At 46.1% G+C, this 21217-nt stretch overlaps 1 long non-coding RNA gene across 1 annotated transcript in view; it reads left to right on the top strand.

Moving 5' to 3' along the window:
• The first annotated feature begins 6421 nt into the window (after positions 1–6421).
• Positions 6422–21217, top strand: part of LOC310835992 — a 201004-nt gene continuing 186208 nt past the window's right edge. Inside the window, exon 1 of the long non-coding RNA XR_014559812.1 lies at positions 6422–7154. This is a non-coding gene — a long non-coding RNA (uncharacterized lncRNA). The remainder of the gene's footprint in view (positions 7155–21217) is intronic.

The following is a 21217-nucleotide window of genomic DNA, read 5'->3' as shown; positions in this document are numbered from 1 at the left end:
AACAATTTTTGGAGAAAAATGGACTTAAAAAATTGTCACAAGAAAATAGATCACTCCTGAACAGCAAAATAACATGTCAAGAGATTGAAAAAGCCATTCAGAATATGCAACTGGGCAAATCTCCAGGGCCAGACGGCCTGACCTCCAAGTACTATAAGACATTAAAAGACTATCTGATTCAACCAATGATGGAGGTCAGCAACGAAATCATGGAGGGGAAGAGGGCGCCGGAATCGTGGAAGGAAGCTTTCATCACATTGATACCAAAATCGGAAACTGAAAAGACACAACTCAAGAACTATCGTCCCATCTCCCTTTTAAATGTGGATTACAAAATATTTGCAGATGTTTTGGCAAGCAGACTTAAAAGAGTTCTAAATGAAGTAATCCATAAAGACCAGGCAGGCTTTCTCCCAGGTAGACACATGTTTGCTAATACAAGGAACATTATTGACATCTTGGAACTTTTGCAAACAGACATAAATACAAAAGCAGTGTTAATTTTTATAGATGCGGAGAAGGCCTTTGATAATATCTCTTGGAAATTTATGAAGGGAAATCTAAAAGAAATGGGAGTGGGACGGGGTTTTGAGAATGGGATTGATGCAATATATTCAGAACAAAAGGCTAAATTGATAGTTAACAATGTGGTTACAGAAGAGTTTAAAATTGAAAAAGGAACATGACAAGGCTGCCCGATTTCCCCTCTGCTATTTATATCGGTTCTGGAGGTGCACTTGAATATGATCAGAGGGGACCGGTTGGTGGAAGGGATCCAGGTCGGAGCGAAACAATATAAACTTAAAGCTTTTGCAGATGACCTAGTTTTGACTTTGCAGGAGCCAGAATCTAGTACAAAAAGAGTATTGCAATTGATACAAGACTTTGGTCGGGTAGCGGGATTTAAATTAAATAAACAGAAAACCAAGGTGTTGGGGAAAAACTTGACAGATACAGAGTCAGAACGGTTTCAGAGAGAAACAGAACTAACTGTGGTTAAAAAAGTAAAGTACCTAGGGGTAAACATTACTGCAAAAAATCTGAGTCTGTTTAAGGACAACTATGAAAAATGTTGGTCTGAAATTAAGAGAGACTTGGACAGTTGGACAAAATTGAAGCTTTCTTTGTTAGGCCGAATTGCTGCTATTAAGATGAATGTATTGCCAAAAATGTTGTTTTTGTTCCAAACATTACAGATTGTGGACAAGACGGAGTGCTTCCGGAAGTGGCAGAGAGACATCTCTAAATTTGTCTGGCAGGGCAAAAGGCCCAGAATTAAGTTTAAGATATTAACTGATGCGAAAGAAAGAGGGGGCTTTGCCCTGCCAGACTTAAAGCTGTACTATGAAGCCACAGCTTTCTGCTGGCTAAAAGACTGGCTACTTCTCGAAGACACTGATGTACTGGACTTGGAAGGTTTTAATAATGCTTTTGGTTGGCATGCATACTTATGGTATGATAAGGTTAAGAGCAATAAGGCCTTTAAGAACCATATTGTCAGGAAAGCTGTATTTAATGTCTGGATAAAATACAAAGACTTATTGGAAAATAAAACTCCGAGGTGGCTTTCACCTCTGGAAGCTAAGGCCCGAAAAGGACCCAATATGGAGGCCAAATGGCCAAAATATTGGGAAATATTAGAAAAAGATGGAGACAATTGGAAATTGCAGAGTTTGGAGAAAATGAAGGATAAAGTGCGAGACTGGTTACACTACGCTCAGATTAAAGAAGTCTTTAAAAATGATAAAAAGTTAGGGTTCCAGGTGGAGAAATCGAAGTTGGAAACAGAATTGTTAGAACCAAAGACTAAGGTATTATCAAGAATGTATAACCTGCTGTTAAAATGGAATACACAAGACGAAATGGTTAAATCAGCTATGATAAAGTGGGCTCAGGACATTGGGCATAACATTATGTTTGAGGACTGGGAAAGGTTGTGGACCACTGGGCTGAACTTCACTGCATGTAATGCTCTGAAGGAAAATGTAATGAAAATGATATATAGATGGTACATGACCCCAGTTAAACTTGCCAAAATATACCATTTGTCTGATAATAAATGTTGGAAATGTAAAGAAAATGAAGGAACATTCATTCACCTCTGGTGGACCTGCCCTAAAGTGAAGGCCTTCTGGGAAATGATATATAATGAGTTGAAAAAGGTGTTCAAGTATACCTTTACTAAGAAACCAGAGGCCTTCCTTCTGGGCATTGTCGGCCAGAAGGTGTTAAAGAAGGACCGAACATTCTTTATGTATGCAACAACGGCAGCAAGGATACTCATCGCTAAGAGTTGGAAAACTCAAGATCTACCCACGCTGGAAGAGTGGCAGATGCAGCTGATGGATTATATGCAACTGGCCGAGATGACTGGCAGAATCCGAGACCTGGGAGAAGAGAGGGTTGAAGAAGACTGGAAGAAATTTAAGATTTATCTACAAAAATATTGTAATTTGGTTGAATGTTAAGAAGGATGCTAGATCATAAATAATTGCCTACCACTGAATTAGATCCGAATTTGACGATAAGTGAGATTAAGGAAAATATAAATCTTTTGGAGAACTGCTAGATTCTATTTAAATGAGCGGATATAAGATTGTAAACAAGATGGTAATTTGCTTAGAAAAACCTTTTTTAACGATGTAAGTGAGAGCGGGAGACGTGAGGGAGTCCAAAGAAGTGATGAAATTATGCTATGATATAAATAATGTTGTTTATTATTTATGCATTTGTATTCGAAAATCTTAATAAATATTTTTTAAAAATAAATAAATAAAAGGAGGCAAAACAGAAGAAGCAGCACGGCAAAAAAAAGCACAGAAGAGAAGAAACAATTGCTCCCTCGCTCCTCACACAGAACAGCAACCTAATAGGAGGCGAAACACAAGAAGCAAAAAAAGAAGAAGAAGAAAGAAACACAAACAGAGCACAGAGCCGGAGAGAACGAACCAAATTCCCCAGCTGATCGACGGCGGCAAAGAGGGAGCTCCTCTGCCGCGCTTGCCTTAAGAGCGGCAAGCCACACCCCCTGAGCCAGCTGATAGGCTGGCCAGGGGATGACGCGGCAGAGGATTCCCCTGTTCGCCAGCCTCTGAGCGAGAGTTGGGGGCGGGAAGCCCGCAACCCCAACTCACCCCTAGGGTCGGAAGTGGCTATGCAAAGCACGGATCCTCATGGAACCGCATGGTTTTTGCGTTGGGCCAACCCAAACTCACTGTCAAATCACACATCATAGCCATGGGCACATCCGGCACCAAAAAAAGCACGAATGCAAGGCTTCCTGGCAACTCCATGGCTCCAAAACGTGGTTCCGAAGCACGGATCCTCAGCGATCCTCATGCTTTTTGCATTGGGCCACCCCAACTTACCGTCAAATCACACATCATAGCCAGGGGCACAGCCTGCACCACAAAAAACTAGGATCCAGAGGTTCCTGGCTATACCGAGGCCCAAAAACATAGTTTCAAAGCACGGATCCTCGTGGATCCTCAGGGTTTCTGTAGAAATCACACATAATAGCCAGGGGCTCAGCTTCCACCACAGAAAAACCAGGATCCACAGCTTCCTGGGCGTACCATGGCCCCAAAACGTGGTTCCGAAGCACGGATCCTCATCGATTCTCATGCTTTTTGCATTGGGCCACCCCTAACTCACCGTCAAATTACACATGAAGTCCAGGGGCACAGACTGCACCTCAAAAAAGTAGGATCCATGGCTTCCTGACCACTCCATGGCCCAAAAACGTTTCGACGCACGGATCCTCATGGATCCTCACACATTTTGCATTGGGCCAACCCAAACTCAGCCTCAAATCACACATCATAGCCAGGGGGCACAGGCTGCCCCTCAAAAAACTGGAATTCAAGGCTTCCTGGCTATACCGTGGCCCAACAATTTGGTTGCGTGGCGATTCCCGCCTCCCCCCGATTGGAATAAATAAAGACACAGGACACCATTGATTAAGTTTAATGGGCAAAAATTGGCCACAACTTTATTGGTTACAGGTAAGAGCGGTATTGGCTTTAGGCATTGGTCCTATCAGACTATCCGGCTTCAGCCTGTTAGCATGAAAACCGGAAAGGGTTAACACCAGCAGGGGAAGCCCTGGGATGCAGAACACTAGGAACTCCCCCAGGGGTCACCACTCGGGGGCGCTCGATGTTGGGATATGAGTACTACGCAGCTGCGAACAAGCAGTTCGATGTTTACATCACATGATGGGTCTAACCGTGGGACAGGATGTTCCAGGCAATTCTCATGGATTTGTTCTCTGTGTAATATGAGACCTTCCTGTTGTTCATGTCCGGGAAGTCTTACTCAGTTGCTCAGAGGATTCTGAGTGAGCAGACATGCTTTTTGTACAGTGTACAGTCATGAATAAAGTAGAGATGAAATAGTCTACTTTCTGACTGTTTTCTTTCTCCTGCTGCTATGCAAGGGGGAAGGGGGTGTGCACTTTTCATCAGGGAGGTGTCGCCTATCAAGATCTCCCTGGTCTGCCGGCAACAGGCCCCAAAGAGCCTGGGAAGAGGAGCCAGCCTTTCCCGAGGGGGCCAGTTTCCAACAAATGGCAGCAGAGCCGATGGTTGTGCCAAGAAATGGTAGCACCGCGGATGGCTGTGGCAACAAGTGACGACTAAGGACGGCTGGAGCACCGGGTGGAAGCGTTTTTTGCTGATTGCAACGTTCCACGGACCTCTGCCAGTTTCTGATGGATGGCTGCCTGGTGAACGCGGATTGAACGGTTCTCCAGTTCATCGAAGAGCTGCTGTTTTTGGATTAAAACACAGTGAGAAAGCTACATTCCTGCATTCCGGGAGAGTGCTGATAACCACTGCCATCGACTGCCAAGGAATCGTGAGCACTTTGGGCTGATTTATGGGCTCGTTAAGCTTCAAAGGCAAAAGGGAAGCAAGCCGGAGTTGAGCAGTTAAGGCTCAAAGGCTGTTGGATTTTTCAGCGTAGCTTGCTGCCAAAGGCTTACGGCTCGTAGCTGATAGCTGTAATTGGGATCAAGATGGATGCTAAGCAAGGGTGCCTTATCCATCCCCCCCCTAACAAATGACAATTATTCCTCGTTGTCTTTTAAAATGAAAGCCCTACTTGAGAGACAGAGAATATTTGGGGTGATTCAAAATCCCATTCCTGCAGCACCTTCAAGGGCCTGGAATGACTCTAATGTGCAGGCAAGGTCTGCTATCATCTTGTGTGTTGCTGACGATCAATTAGTACATATATCGCATTTGGAATTCGCAAGAGAGATTTGGCTCACGTTTCAGCGTATACATCAGCGAGACGCCGCTGGTACAGCACTGCTGCATTTTGAAAAGCTCACAAGCATGAGACTGAAGCCTGGTGAGGATGTGCAAGTGCATTTGACAGAGATGCAATTTCTACGCCAGCAGATGGCGCAAAGAAATTTTCCTCTTGAGGAGTCTATTTTTTGTTTTATGATAATCAACAGCTTGAATCAGACGTACAAAACGGTTGCAAGTCAGCTTGGATCGCTACCTGCTGCTGATCTGACAGTTCAGATAATTTGTTCAGTTGTTCTGAATGAAAGAGACAGACTTGTTGCAATAGCTGTTGCTGATGGGGGGAGTGAAGCTAGCAGTTCAACCACCCCCACTGTTGTTGCTGGAGAAGAGCAGGCTGTAGCTCTTAACGTCGTTCATTGTTATAATTGTGGCCAGCCTGGGCATATTCAGAAGAACTGTAAAAAGGCACGTCAGCCTAAAGGAGCCAAAGGGGGCTCAACAAAGTCAGAGGCTACAGGCAAGGGTCGTGTCAAAACACAGGCAAGACCAGCAAAAGCTTTGATGTCGCCAAAGGCCTCATCATTGGTTGAGAATGCTTTTTTTTTGGACACAGGCGCGACAGAGCAACTGACGTCACACAGAGAGTTATTTTCTACGTTTCAAAATCAACGCTTCACTGTGAAACAGGCCAACGGTCAAGAGATGGAAGCGACTGGAATTGGAACTGTTTATCTGGAAAGTCTGAATTTGACTATAAATAATGTTTACTATGTTCCAGACTTAAAATTCAATTTGTTGAGTGTTTCCCAGATGACAAAGAAAGGGTTGATGTTATCCTATGATAAGGAGAGATGCATAATCTTTAAAGACGGAAAGTTGTATCTTTCTGCCAAAGAGAAAGATGGACTGTATTTGTTGACTTTTGCAGAGTCTGATTACAAAGGGTGCAATGCATGTGAATCTAAAATGTCTTCTCTTGCAGGTGTATCCAAAGGAGCCACGGAGAAGAAGTCAACAAAGATAAACAGTGCTTTTCAGCGAGTGTATCCTGATGTAATTGGTCCTCTAGCACCCTCTAGAGGCAATGCAAAATACTATCTTGTATTTGTTGATCACTATTCTCATTATGTATGGATTTACATATTGCAGACACCAAAGGAATCATAGAATCATAGAGTTGGAAGAGACCACAAGGGCCATCGAGTCCAACCCCCTGCCAAGCAGGAAACACCATCAGAGCACTCCTGACATATGGTTGTCATGCCTCTGCTTAAAGACCTCCAAAGAAGGAGACTCCACCACACTCCTTGGCAGCAAATTCCACTGTCGAACAGCTCTTACTGTCAGGAAGTTCTTCCTAATGTTTAGGTGGAATCTTCTTTCTTGTAGTTTGGATCCATTGCTCCGTGTCCGCTTCTCTGGAGCAGCAGAAAACAACCTTTCTTCCTCCTCTATGTGACATCCTTTTATATATTTGAACATGGCTATCATATCACCCCTTAACCTCCTCTTCTCCAGGCTAAACATGCCCAGCTCCCTTAGCCATTCCTCATAAGGCATCGTTTCCAGGCCTTTGACCATTTTGGTTGCCCTCCTCTGGACACGTTCCAGTTTGTCAGTGTCCTTCTTGAACTGTGGTGCCCAGAACTGGACACAGTACTCCAGGTGAGGTCTGACCAGAGCAGAATACAGTGGCACTATTACTTCCCTTGATGTAGATGCTATACTCCTATTGATGCAGCCCAGAATTGCATTGGCTTTTTTAGCTGCCGCGTCACACTGTTGGCTCATGTCAAGTTTGTGGTCAACCAAGACTTCTAGATCCTTTTCACATGTACTGCTCTCAAGCCAGGTGTCACCCATCTTGTATTTGTGCCTCTCATTTTTTTTGCCCAAGTGCAATACTTTACATTTCTCCCTTTTAAAATTCATCTTGTTTGTTTTGGCCCAGTTCTCTAATCTGTCAAGGTCGTTTTGAAGTGTGATCCTGTCCTCTGGGGTGTTAGCCACCCCTCCCAGTTTGGTGTCATCTGCAAATTTGATCAGGATGCCCTTGAGCCATCATCCAAGTCATTGATAAAGATGTTGAATAAGACTGGGCCCAAGACAGAACCCTGTGGCACCCCACTAGTCACTCTTCTCCAGGATGAAGAGGAACCATTGATGAGCACCCTTTGGGTTCGGTCAGTCACCCACTTACAAATCCACTGTGTGGTAGCATAGTCAAGACCGCATTTTACCAGCTTCTTTACAAGAATATCATGGGGCACCTTGTCAAATGCCTTGCTGAAATCAAGGTAGGCTACATCCACTGCGTTCCTTTCATCTACCAGGCTTGTAATTCTGTCAAAAAACGATATCAGGTTAGTCTGACATGACTTATTTTTCAGAAATCCATGCTGACTATTGGTGATCACAGCATTCCTTTCTAGGTGCTCACAGACTGTTTGCTTAATGATCTGTTCCAGAATCTTCCCTGGTATTGATGTCAGACTGACTGCGCGGTAATTATTTGGGTCCTCTCTTTTCCCCTTTTTGAAAATAGGGACAACATTTGCCCTCCTCCAGTCTGCCAGGACTTCGCCTGTTCTCCAGGAATTCTGAAAGATGACTGCCAGTGGTTCTGAGATCACATCTGCCAGTTCTTTTAATACTCTTGGATGCAGTTCATCTGGCCCTGGAGACTTGAATACATCTAGACTAGCCAAGTATTCTTGTACTATCTCCTTAGTTATTCTGGGCTGTGTTTCCTCTGCTGAATCATTTGCTCCAAATTCTTCAGGTTGGGCATTGTTTTCTTTATCGGAGAAGACTGAGGCAAAGAAGGCATTGAGGAGTTCAGCCCTTTCTGTGTCCCCTGTTTGCATTTCACCATCTTCTCCTCTGAGTGACCCCACTGTTTCTTTGTTCTTCCTTTTGCTACGAACATACCCATAAAAGCCTTTTTTGTTGCTTTTAACCTCTCTAGCAAGCCTGAGTTCATTCTGTGCTTTAGCTTTTCTGACTTTGTGTCTACACGTGCTGGCTATTTGTTTGAATTCCTCTTTGGTGGCTTCCCCCCTTTTCCATTTTTTGTACACATCCTTTTTTAATCTTAACTCAGTTAAAAGTTATTTAGATAGCCACCCTGGCTTCTTTAGGCACCTTCCATGTTTCCGTCTCATTGGTATTGCCTGAAGTTGTGCTTTTACTATCTCCCTCTTAACAAACTCCCAGCCATCATGAACTCCCTTTCCTTTTAGTATTACTGTCCATGGGATCTCACCCAGCACTTCCCTAAGTTTTATGAAGTCGGCTTTCTTAAAGTCAAGAAATTGAGTCCTAGTATGCTTGGCTGCTCCTTTCCGTTGTATAGTAAACTTCAGAAGAGCATGATCACTCGCGCCTAATGATCCTTCCACTTCTACCCCACTAACCAGGTCATCAACACTGGTTAGGACCAGATCTAAAATGGCTGTTCCTCTTTTTTTAAATTATATTTATTGAAATTTTGACATTAAGCTCAACAATAACAATAACAACAAAAACCACTACACACTACACAAATACAAAAAAGAAAAATTACAAGACAAGTAAAAAAGATGCACAATCAAACATATAAGAAAAAAGAGAAAAAGAAAAAAAAGAAAAAGAAAACAGCACATAAAATTATACTTTCCAAAATGTCCTTTCATTAACTTGTTCCTTTGACTTCCTCTCGCCTCCCTTTTTGCATTCTATTTTAATTTGTTGTTTCAGCAAATCCTTCTGATTTAACATTACCTGCTTTTTCATAATAATATATTACACATAGTCTAAACACAGCTTATGCAAAAGTCAAATTGTTTAATACCAGTCTCTTTCTAAACTTCTTTAATTTTGCCATATTTCTGTAAATAGTCTTTGAATTTCTTCCACCTTCTCTTCTCCCTGGTCTCGAATTCTGCTGGTCATTTCTGCCATTTCCATGTAGTCAATCATCTTCATCTTCCAATCTTCCCGGGTGGGTAAATCTTGTGTCTTCCAATGTTTTGCAATAAGTATTCTTGCTGCTGTCGTAGCATACATGAAAAAAGTTCTATCCTTCTTTGGCACCAATTGGCCGACCATGCCAAAGAGAAAGGCCTCTGGTTTTTTCAGAAAGGTATACTTAAATACCCTTTTAATTTCATTATAGATCATTTCCCAAAAGGCCTTGATCTTTGGGCATGTCCACCAAAGGTGAAAGAATGTTCCTTCAGCCTCTTTACATTTCCAACATTTATTATCAGACAAGTGGTAAATTTTTGCTAGCTTGACTGGTGTCATGTACCATCTGTAAACCATTTTCATAATGTTCTCTCTTAAAGCATTGCATGCCGTAAATTTAATACCAGTGGTCCATAACTGTTCCCAGTCAGCCACCATAATATTATGTCCAACATCCTGAGCCCACTTAATCATAGCTGATTTCACCATCTCATCTTGAGTATTCCATTTCAGCAGCAAGTTATACATTTTTGACAAGTTTTTACTTTTGGAATCTAATAACTGTGTTTCCAGTTTTGATTTTTCTATCTGAAAACCAATTTTTTTATCCGAATTGTAAACCTCCATTATTTGATAATAATGGAGCCAATCACACACCTTGCTCTTTAGCTTTTCAAAACTCTGTAATTTCAACTTATCTCCTTCCTGTTCTAAAATTTCCCAATACTTCGGCCAATTGGCCTCCATATTGAGTTTTTTCAAAGCTTTCGCTTCCATTGGAGACAGCCACCTTGGGGTTTTGTTTTCCAATAAGTCCTTATATCTTATCCAGACATTGAAGAGGGATTTTCTAACAATATGATTCTTAAATGCTCTGTGTACTTTGGCCTTGTCATACCACAGATATGCATGCCATCCGAATGCATTATTAAAACCTTCCAGATCCAAAACTTCTGTATTTTCAAGAAGTAGCCATTCCCTCAGCCAGCAAAACGCAGCTGATTCGTAGTACACTTTAAAGTCTGGCAGGGCAAACCCACCCCTTTCTTTAGCATCAGTTAAAATCTTAAATTTTATTCGGGGTTTCTTGCCCTGCCAGACAAATCTTGAAATATATTTCTGTCACTTCTTGAGACACTCCATCTTATCTATAATCTGCAATGCTTGAAACAGAAATAACATTCTAGGCAATACATTCATCTTTATAACAGCAATTTGGCCCAGCAATGACAATTTCAAGTTCGACCAGATCTCTAAATCCCTTTTCACCTCCAACCAACATTTTTCATAATTGTCTTTGTATAGGTTGACATTCTTTGCTGTCAAATTCACCCCTAAATATTTCACTTTCTTAACCAAAGTTAATCCTGTCTCTCTCTGGAATTTCTCTTTCTCACTGTCTGTTAAATTTTTCTCTAGCACCTTAGTTTTCATTTTATTTAGTTTAAAACCAGCTACTTTCCCAAACTCTTGAATTAATTCCAGTGCTCTTTTTGTACTGGACTCTGGTTCCTGCAACGTCAGTACCAAGTCATCTGCATATGCTTTCAATTTATACTGTTTTGCTCCCACCTGTATGCCTTTAACCAATTGATCCCTTCTTATTATATTTAACAGGACCTCTAAAACGGATATAAAAAGCAATGGGGAGATAGGGCATCCTTGTCGTGTACCTTTCTCAATTTTAAATTCTTCTGTTACTACATTATTAACAATTAACTTGGCCTTTTGCTCTGAGTAGATTGCACCTATACCATTCTCAAACCCCTGACCAACCCCCATCCCTTGTAGATTTTTCTTCATAAAGCTCCAAGAAATGTTGTCAAAGGCTTTCTCTGCGTCCACAAATATAAGAACAGCTTTAGTATTAATGTCCTCTTGTAGTTTCTCCAAAATGTTTATGATATTCCATGTATTGTCAGACAAATGTCTGCCCGGGAGAAAGCCCGCTTGATCTTTATGAATTCCTTCAGCTAATACTTTTTTCAATCTTTTAGCCAAAATGTCTGCGAATATTTTATAATCCACATTAAGTAGGGATATGGGGCGGTAATTTTTAAGCTGTGTCTTTTCAGATTCTGTTTTTGGTATAAGTGTGATATATGCTTCCTTCCACGACTCGGGTGCCCTTTTCCCGTCCAGTATCTCATTGCAAACGTCCCTTAATGGTTGTATTATCCAATCCTTCAGTGATTTATAGTACTTCGCGGACAAACCGTCTGGACCTGGTGACTTGCCCAATTGCATATTCTGAATGGCCGATTCTACTTCCTGGTCCGTTATTTTATAGTTCAGCATTAATTTATTTACTTGTGAAATTGTTGGTAGACCATTTAGTTTCAAAAAGCAATCAATGTCTATTTCTCTCTGCGGCTCCTGTGTATACAGCTGTTTAAAGTACCTCTGGAAGCACTTTCTTATCTCTCCTGGATTCTGTATGTTCTTTCCTTCCACTTCCAAGTTTGTTATGGTATTCAATTTTTGTCTTTTTTTCAATTGCCAAGCCAACAGTTTCCCGCATTTATTTGCCGAGTCGAAGGTTTTTTGTCTCATTTGTTTAATTTTCCACTCTATTTCTTGATTCATCAATTTCATGTTGTCAGAGCTGCCTCTAGGTCCCAGCTCACAGAGGACCAACGCTAGGCTGTCGTAATGTACAAAAGTCTTTATTGAAGTTCAGTTTCCATTTCAAAGCCACAGCGTGCAGCCCTACGTCTTAAACCCTAGATCGGCGAAGTCCCGTCTGAGTCTCCTCCCCTCTGACACCAGTTTAAGATCCTAGCCCTGCTCCACCTTTTCCGCTGCTCTCTCCTCCTCTGGGTCCTCCTGCCCGCTGGGGCATTGCCCTTTCTGGACTCTTCCGACGCTGAGTCGCTTAGCTCCTCCCCCTGCCTCCGGCGGGCTTTAGGACCCGGTTCCCAATCCTCATTCTCTGCTGTCCCGCGCTCCTGTACATTTGAACTTGCCTCTCGCGCCAACCCAGTGACCTTTCTCCTAACCGTTACACTACTTCTGTCACTGCTTCCCTCTTCCGTGATACTGGCCGGATCTGACCTCCCCTCCGTTGTCCGACTCTCCGATGGAGGCGTGGTCAGCCCTGCCTCGTCTTCTCTCCCTGGTGGGGAATGCACTGGCCCCGATACTTGGGACACTTCCCCCCCACTCTGCTCTGGTGGGGAAGCTGGTCCTGATTTCCAACTACTGCTCTGGGGGTCCCTGCTGCCCCCTTGCTCCTGGGGCGTTCCCCTTGGGAACCCCCTACCCCTGGCCACTGGCGCCCCCTTCTGTGAATCTTCTGATTCGCTGGAGAGGCTCATGGAATCCCTCGGCCCACTGTCCTCTTCTCCTACGTTCCCCTCGGATTCTTCCCCTTCGCTCTCCATTCCTGAGCCCCTGACATCCATCCCCCCCTCGAAGCCCCCCTTCCCCCCTCCCCCTCTTCCGGTGTGGGTTCTGGGTGCTCCAGTGTTGTGGGGGTGAGTGCAGGATACAGTTCTTCCCCCGTGGTGTGCAGCCAGCCGGTTAAATCCGGACAGTCCTCAATGGGCTCGTCGACGTCGATCTCCTCAGCTCCCATCTCTCTGGAGGTGTGTTCGAACCCTGGATCTTCTCCCAACGCGACCATGACCCCCTCTCCCCCTGTCGCCTGGGGTGACGCTGCGTGCGAGGGCCCGCTCGGCAGTTCTCTGCGCCACCCCACCTCAGGTTGATCTTCCCACCAATAAGATCCGCCTGTGCCAAACCCTGAGAGGGATCCCTCTGGGGAGCTAGTCTCCGGCGCCGTGTCCTCAGCTGACGAGAAACCCTGGAACGTGCTGGCTGAGAGTGTGGGTGTGAAAAGATATTCATCAAAATAATCTGCCGGCATGGGTCTGTGTGGGAAAAGTGCATGGAATTCGTTTTTGAGTAATTGCTCCTCCACGGCATAGTCTGTTTGGCACCTGTTTGGCACTGGCCGGGGTGTCTTCCCTGGCGAGGAGATATTCAATCCCTTCCTCCCCCCATCTCGAGTCTAAAATCTCTGTGGCCTCGTTGAGTGGCTCCACCCTCGGTGACCCCCCCTTCGTGGGCGCTTCCCTGAGCGGGTCTGGTGCTGTCTCTGGCGCCTGAAACCTGTGGGGTGCCTTGTAGGGCGTGAGCACTGATCTATGAAAGACCGGGTGCATTCTGGTTCCCTCCGGGAGTGTCAACCGGAAGGCCACTGGATTGATCTGTGCCTCGACTTGGTAAGGCCCTAGCTGCTTGTGTCCGAGCTTTTTCTTTGCTAACGATCTGGCCGGTACTGCCTGGGCCGCTAACCAGACCCAGTCTCCCACCTGTATGTCTTCCCCAACTCTCCTGTGTCTGTCTGCCTGCATTTTGTATGCGTGTTTTGCTAGTTCTAACTGCCTCCGGAGTTGCTCGTGGACCTCCTGTAACTCCGTTGCCAAGGCCTCTGCTCCCTGTGGTTCCCCCTCCCCCACTCTCTCTAATCCCGGGAAGGTTCTGGGATGCCGCCCATTGTTGGCGAAGAACGGTGTTACCCCCGTGGACACGTGCTTCGTGTTGTTGTAGGCGAACTCGGCCAGCGGTAGGTAGTCCACCCATGTCGAAGGCTGCTGATTTGCGTAGCATCTGAGGTACTGCTGCATGATGGCGTTGACCCTCTCCGCTTGTCCGTTGGTCTGCGGGTGTCTTGCCAACGCTAGGTTGATCTTGACGTTCAGGATGCCCATCAACTTCTGCCAGAAGTTCGAGATGAACTGGCGCCCCCGGTCGGACAGAATAGACCGTGGTAGACCGTGCACCTTGAACACGTGGTCTATGAACAGCTTGGCGGTCTGTTCCGCTGTGGCCACCTTCGCGCAAGGAATGAAGTGGGCCATCTTGGTGAACATGTCCACGACCACGAGTACTGCTGTTTTGCCCCGGGAACTGGGCAGATCCGTGACAAAGTCCAGGGCCACCCTCTCCCACGGTTCGAGCGGTGTCTGTAGCGGTTCCAGCAGTCCCGCCGGCGACCTGTGTACTGGCTTGGCCCTTTGGCATGTGTCGCACCTCGTGACGTAATCCGCGACTTCCCCCCTCATCTTGGGCCACCAAAAGTCTCTGGCTACTAAGTCCACCGTTTTGTCTTTGCCGAAGTGCCCAGCGCTGGGCGCGTCGTGTAACTGCTGCAGTACTTTCGCTCGGAGGTCGTCTCCTGGCACGTAGAGGGCCCCTTTTCTGAGGAGCAGTCCGTCGCGTATCTGGAACTCGCCGTCCTTCGTTGTGCCGCTGCGCACCTCCTCCATCTTGGCTCGTGCGAAGGAGTCCGTCTGCAGCGCGCGACGTACTGCGTCCAGGTCCACTGTGGCTGAGGCGCATGCCCACGCTTTCGGTGCGAAAATGTGCTTGGCCGCCGCCGGTGCCTCTTCCTCGAGATACTGCGGATTCCTGGATAGCGCATCCGCCATGATGTTGTTGTCTCCCGGGATGTATTCTATCCTGAAGTCGAAATCTGCAAAGAACTCCGCCCAGCGGATGTGTCTCTGGTTCAGGAACCGCGCCGTGCGCCAGTACTCCAGGTTCTTATGGTCCGTGCGGACCTACACTGTGTGTTTGGCTCCGATGAGGAAGTGCCGCCACGCCTTGAAGGCTGCGTGAATTGCCAGCAACTCCCTGTCCCAGATGGTGTAGTTCTGCTCTGACTTGCTGAGTTTTCTGGAGTAGAAAGCACATGGCCTCCAGTCCCCTTGCGGGTCTCGCTGCAACAGGATTGCCCCCACGGCTCTGTCTGAAGCGTCCGTTTCAACCCTCATGGGTTTGCTGGGGTTTACGTGCAGCAGCTGCTCTTCGGACGCGAAGAGACGCTTGAGCGTCTGAAAGGACCGCTCCGCCTGCTCCGTCCAGATGAACTTCTTCTTCTTGGAGCTGAGGGTGTCCGTGATGGCCGCCGTTTGCATGGCGAACCCCTTGATGAACTTGCGATAAAAGTTGGCAAATCCGACGAACTTCTGGACCTCCTTCCGATTGCGCGGGCTCTTCCAGTCCAACACCGAGCGGACCTTGGCGCCGTCCATGGCGAGTCCCTTGTCGGATAGCTTATAGCCCAGGAAATCCACCTCCGTCATGTCGAACTGGCACTTCTCCAGTTTGGTGTAAAGTCTGTGCTCCCGTAGTCTCTGCAGGACCTCCCTGACGTCTCTCTCGTGATCCTCCTGTGATTCCGAGAAGATCAGGATGTCGTCCAGGAAGCAGACGCACTTCTTGTAGAGGAGTCCCGCTAAGACGTGGTGCATGAAGGCTTGAAAACAGTGGGAACCATTTTGTAAACCAAACGGCATAACTCTATATTCATAGGTGCCTAGGGGCATAAACATGGCCGTCTTCCACTCGTCGCCCTCCCGCATGCGTATAAGATTGTACGCTCCACGTAGATCCAACTTGGTGAAGATGCGACCCTTCCTCACCGTCGCCAGCAGGTCGTCAATCTTGGGCATGGGGAATGCCGTGGGCTTCGTCCTCGAATTTATGACCCGGTAATCAACTACAAGCCTCTTTTGGGGCGTGTCTTTTTTCTTCACAAAAAACACGGGACTGCCCCCCACTGCTTTGGATTCTTGGATGAATCCCCACTTCAAGTTGTGATCTATGAACTCCCTGAGTTCTTGCAGTTCATCCTCAGACATGGAATACAGTTTCCCCGTCGGCAGCGTCGCCCCCGGCAGGAGGTCAATCTTGCAGTCGTAGGGTCTGTGGGGAGGCAGCTTGTCCGCTTCCTTCTCGCAGAAGACCTCCAAAAACCCTCTGTACTTGTCGGGTACTGCTTGCAGCATGCCCAAGTGTAACTGCGGTCCATCTTCTTGCCCCTCATCTTCCTGGGCAGGCAGTATGCAGTTTGCTGCGCAGTAGGAGGAGCTGAAGGTCAATTGGCGCTGGTACCATGCTAGTGCCGGACTGTGCCTGTCCAGCCAACTCATGGCCAACACTATGGGCGTGTCTGACAGGTGGGTTACGTTGAAGCTGATGACTTCCCGGTGATTTCCAATTTGCATCACCATTGGCGGCGTTTGCTGTACCACCTGTCCCCCCAGCAATTCTCTGCCATCGACTGTGACTACTTTTAGGGGCATCGTGGCCGGCAGGAGCGCTGTGCCATGTTGCTGGATGAAATCCACTCCTATAAAGTCTGCATTGCTGCCAGAGTCAATGGTAATAGGGACTTCCATGGTGAGCCCATTGGGAAGTTGGAAGGATGCTGTGAGCTGCACCACTGGTTTGGGTGGGAGGGGGTCTGTGGGCTGTAAGATTCCTGGGGACTGCTTCACTGACTCGTCTGGCTGGGCCCCAGTGCCTCTGCCTCCAGCCAGACTTCGTCGTTTCCCTGCAGTGATTCCTCCTGCTGAACTGTTCCCTTTACTGTTGCTGAGGCTGCAGTGTGCTTGTGGATCCTCTGGGGACACTCTTTCGCCATGTGCTGCGCACTGTCACAGACGTAACACTTCCTGTTCCCTCTAGGAGCCTTCGTTTTGACTGCTCCCGGTGTCAGGGCTCTGGCTGCTGACTGAGCCCTGGCACCACCTATCTCCATCGGCTCCTCTCCCCCTCCCAGTGGAGGCGTGGATTGAGCGTGCGCTGTGTCCCTGGGAAAGAAAGGAGGTGCTCTAGCTGGCGTGCGTCCCCAACACCCTTCGTCTTTGCTCCAAGGACGTTCCTCCAGCCTCACTCCAATCGCCAGCGCTCTCTGGACCACTTCTTTAGTGCTCTGGGGTCTCTCCCCCCTTGCAATTTCGTCTTTCACAGCCCCGTTCAACCCCTCCCAGAACAGGTCCCGGACGGCAGCCGAGTCTTTTTCCCATCCCAGCGCGTTGACCAATGCAAAAAAGCGGGAGTGATATTGCCTTACAGTGGCTCTGCCTTGTTTCAATCCATGTATCTCCTTTCTGGCGACATCTACATCTACCGCTGATAAAAAACAAGCGTCCATCGCCTTAATGAAGGCATCCGCGTTTCGGAGGGCTGGGTCATTATCTCGCCACAGATTGCGCAGCCACGCTTTAGCTTCTCCATGAAGATGAGTTAGTATGAAGCCTACTTTCTCCTGCTCATCTCTAAAGTCCTTCTCCAGCAACTTAAGTGCAAAAACCACGTCTGCTCTGAAGTTAGGATACTGCTGCAGACTCCCATCGAAATGAAACACGATGCTGCCTCCCCTCTTTCCTAGACCAATCCCCTCTGGTTTGGCACCCGGTAGCCCCTGTTTAGTCAACATTTCCAACCTGGTTTGCAGATCCCGGCAGGCAGCGGCTGCTTCGTCTTCTCTCTTTCTGGATGCTAATATTTCCATGTTAAGCCTTGTCACTGCGTCTTGCAGGGCTGCCATTTGTTCTTCGGTAGTCATCCTGTCCTGCTTTCGTGAGCTTGCGAAGCACCAATCTTCGCCCCTCGCTGCGCCCACTCGCGTTGCGAGGTTTTATGTGAGACGGGACTTACTGTCAGAGCTGCCTCTAGGTCCCAGCTCACAGAGGACCAACGCTAGGCTGTCGTAATGTACAAAAGTCTTTATTGAAGTTCAGTTTCCATTTCAAAGCCACAGCGTGCAGCCCTACGTCTTAAACCCTAGATCGGCGAAGTCCCGTCTGAGTCTCCTCCCCTCTGACACCAGTTTAAGATCCTAGCCCTGCTCCACCTTTTCCGCTGCTCTCTCCTCCTCTGGGTCCTCCTGCCCGCTGGGGCATTGCCCTTTCTGGACTCTTCCGACGCTGAGTCGCTTAGCTCCTCCCCCTGCCTCCGGCGGGCTTTAGGACCCGGTTCCCAATCCTCATTCTCTGCTGTCCCGCGCTCCTGTACATTTGAACTTGCCTCTCGCGCCAACCCAGTGACCTTTCTCCTAACCGTTACACTACTTCTGTCACTGCTTCCCTCTTCCGTGATACTGGCCGGATCTGACCTCCCCTCCGTTGTCCGACTCTCCGATGGAGGCGTGGTCAGCCCTGCCTCGTCTTCTCTCCCTGGTGGGGAATGCACTGGCCCCGATACTTGGGACACTTCCCCCCCCACTCTGCTCTGGTGGGGAAGCTGGTCCTGATTTCCAACTACTGCTCTGGGAGTCCCTGCTGCCCCCTTGCTCCTGGGGCGTTCCCCTTGGGAACCCCCTACCCCTGGCCACTGGCGCCCCCTTCTGTGAATCTTCTGATTCGCTGGAGAGGCTCATGGAATCCCTCGGCCCACTGTCCTCTTCTCCTACGTTCCCCTCGGATTCTTCCCCTTCGCTCTCCACTCCTGAGCCCCTGACACATGTACTGTACTTGATATAGCTTTATCTCTTTCAAAATCTCCTGTGATTTTGGATTCAATCTCAGTTTCTTTTCACCTTCTTTTATTTTTTCCAAGATTTTATCTTTTTCCCCATTTTGTAGTCTTTTCCTAATTGCATTCTGCTGTATCAAAAATCCTCTCATGACAGCTTTACTTGTGTCCCATATTACTCTTTTCTCGACCGTTGTACTCAAATTTATCTCAAAGTAGTCTCTCAGGGTTTTTTGGGCCTTTTTAATCATATCTTCATTTCTGAATAAAGAGTCATTCATTCTCCATCTAAAGGATCCAGTTGGCCTTAGTTTCAAATCCATCTTAACTGCATTATGGTCGGAGCAAGTTTTAGGACAAATTTCCACTTTCATGATTTTCGGAGCCAGTCGTCTGGTTGCCCATATTTGATCAATCCTTGTCCATGTCTTTTTTGCCTCAGAGAAAAAAGTTCCCTCTTTTTCTAGAGGGTTCTTAAATCTCCAAGTATCAATTAGATCCATAGTATCTGTCATTTCAAAGAAGGTTTTTGGTAATCTACCGTCCTTGGTAATTACCTGTTTCTGTGCTTTGTCCATGTTAGTTGAAACCACTCCATTCATATCTCCCATCAGAATCAAGTTATAATCCAAATAGTCCAGCAAAATCTCATGTAGCTTTTTAAAGAATTCCGATTCTCCTTCATTTGGTGCATAAATTCCTATGATTAAGAATCTCTCTCCTTGCGGCTGAATTTCAATTGCCAAAATTCTTCCATGCTCTTCTTTAAATTTTAATTTCGGTGATAGATTTTCCTTTGCATAAATCACTACTCCTCTTTTTTTTAATTTATCCGATGAAATAAATTCCTGTCCTAATTTTTTGTTACTGAGGAGTTTCCTGTGTATTCTAGTCACATGCGTTTCTTGTAAGCAAATCACATCCAGTTGTTCTTTTTGTAATATATGAAAAAAAATTCTTCTCCTTTCAGGGACGTTGCAGCCATTAATATTCCAACTTAATATTTGTAGCGACATTGTGTACTTATTCTGTTTTTCCTCCAACTGCGCCTTGAAGTTGTTCTTCCTCTGTTGGTTTCACTCTGTTGTTCAATCCAAAAGATAGGTTCAGTACATCCAGTGCAGATACAGCCAGCTGATGTCCTAGCTCTTTGTGTAGATCTTCCTCGTGTTTCTCCAAAAATCTGATTTTGTCCTCCACCGATTTGATTTTAATTTTCCTTCCTTTGTATGTAAAAGATAGGCCCTGGGGAAATTCCCACCTGAAGTTTATCTTGTTCTTCCTCAAGAGGCCTACTAGATCATAGTAGTCCCCTCTTAGCTCCAAAAGAAATTTCAGTATATCCTTGAAAATTTCCACTCTTGACTGTGAGACCTCTAAGGATTTTTCATAGTGGCAACTCAGAATTTTGTCTCTCTCCTCTTTGGATCGTAATGTAATCAGGCAATCTCTTATTCTGTTCTTTTCTTTCTTTCCTCCTCTTCCCAATCTAAATGCTGTCACAATTCCAAATTCCTCCTTTTCCAAATTCCAGTAGTCCTGAAATTCTTTGATAATGAAGTCTGCCAAACTGCCAGGTTCCAATTCTGGAATTCCTCTGACCCTTAGGTTAACCTGTTTATCTTTCAGTTCGATCATAGACAGTTTCAATTTATGGTCATCCAATTGTTTTCGTAGTTCTGGAATTTCTTCTGTTTCCAACTTTTGTACTTTCGATTCAGTGGCAGATGCTGTGCTAATTGCAGTCTCAGCTATTTGTTTAGCTTCCTCCGCTGTTTGGCTGTTCTTCTTGTTGCTTCTCCCACTTTCTGGACAATGAAGTTGTCTGCAAGGCCAGTGAGGAATCTGTTTGATATGCTCTTGGCTGAGTTTGACATCCAAACCTTAGCAAGGTTTAAAGAGTTTTGTAACAAGGTTAAGACTGTTCATGATGCTAATATTGAATATCTTTTCACAGATGAAAAGCCAATTTTTCTTTCACAGGATTTTCAAGATTTCCTTGAGAAACATGAGATAGAGCATAAGATTGCTGTCTCTGAAGCTTCATGGAACAAGAGTATGTGTGTGAAGGTGAACACAGAGTTGCAGAAAGGCATGGAAGCACAATTGCTTAGTTCACATTTGCCACAAGAGTTCTGGGCTGAGTCCTTAAACTCATTCTGTTACACATGGTTAAGGAAGGTTCCAAAAGGTATGGAAAGTTCTCCATTTGAGAAGCTGTTCCAGAGGAAACCTTCGGTAAAATAATTTAAGGTTTTTGGATCTCATGTGAATGTGGATACTCCAAAAGGGATCAGAAATGCCAAAGGCATTTTTGTGGGTTATGAAAAGGGTTTCTACAGAGTAATTTTGTCTGAATCTGGTCAGGTGATTCTCACAAAGTTTCTAGAGAGCACTCCAAGACAGGAGAGAGAGGTTCTCCACACATTTCCCACTGATGTCAATACAGATGAGTATTCTGATACTGAGAGTGACACAGAGAGCTCAGAGAGTTCTGCTGACACAGTCATTGAGAAGGGTTCACACACAATGTCTAGTCCTTCACAAGTTAAGGCTGAACTAGAATTGACTGAACCACTGTTTACTGTTGGGCGTGGTTCTCCCAAAAGTCCAGAGGATGAATCAGTCAGCAAGGAGGATCTGCACCTCATTCGCAGGTCTGAGAGAGTCACAAAGGGCATACCACCCAAAAGGTACTCTCAAGAGTTTGCTAATTCAGCTCTTGCATGTGTTACTATAGT

Source organism: Podarcis gaigeae (genome assembly GCF_964106915.1).
Source record: "Podarcis gaigeae genome assembly, chromosome: W".
Classification (NCBI taxonomy): domain Eukaryota; kingdom Metazoa; phylum Chordata; class Lepidosauria; order Squamata; family Lacertidae; genus Podarcis; species Podarcis gaigeae.
This window is presented reverse-complemented; position numbering and strand designations above follow the sequence as displayed.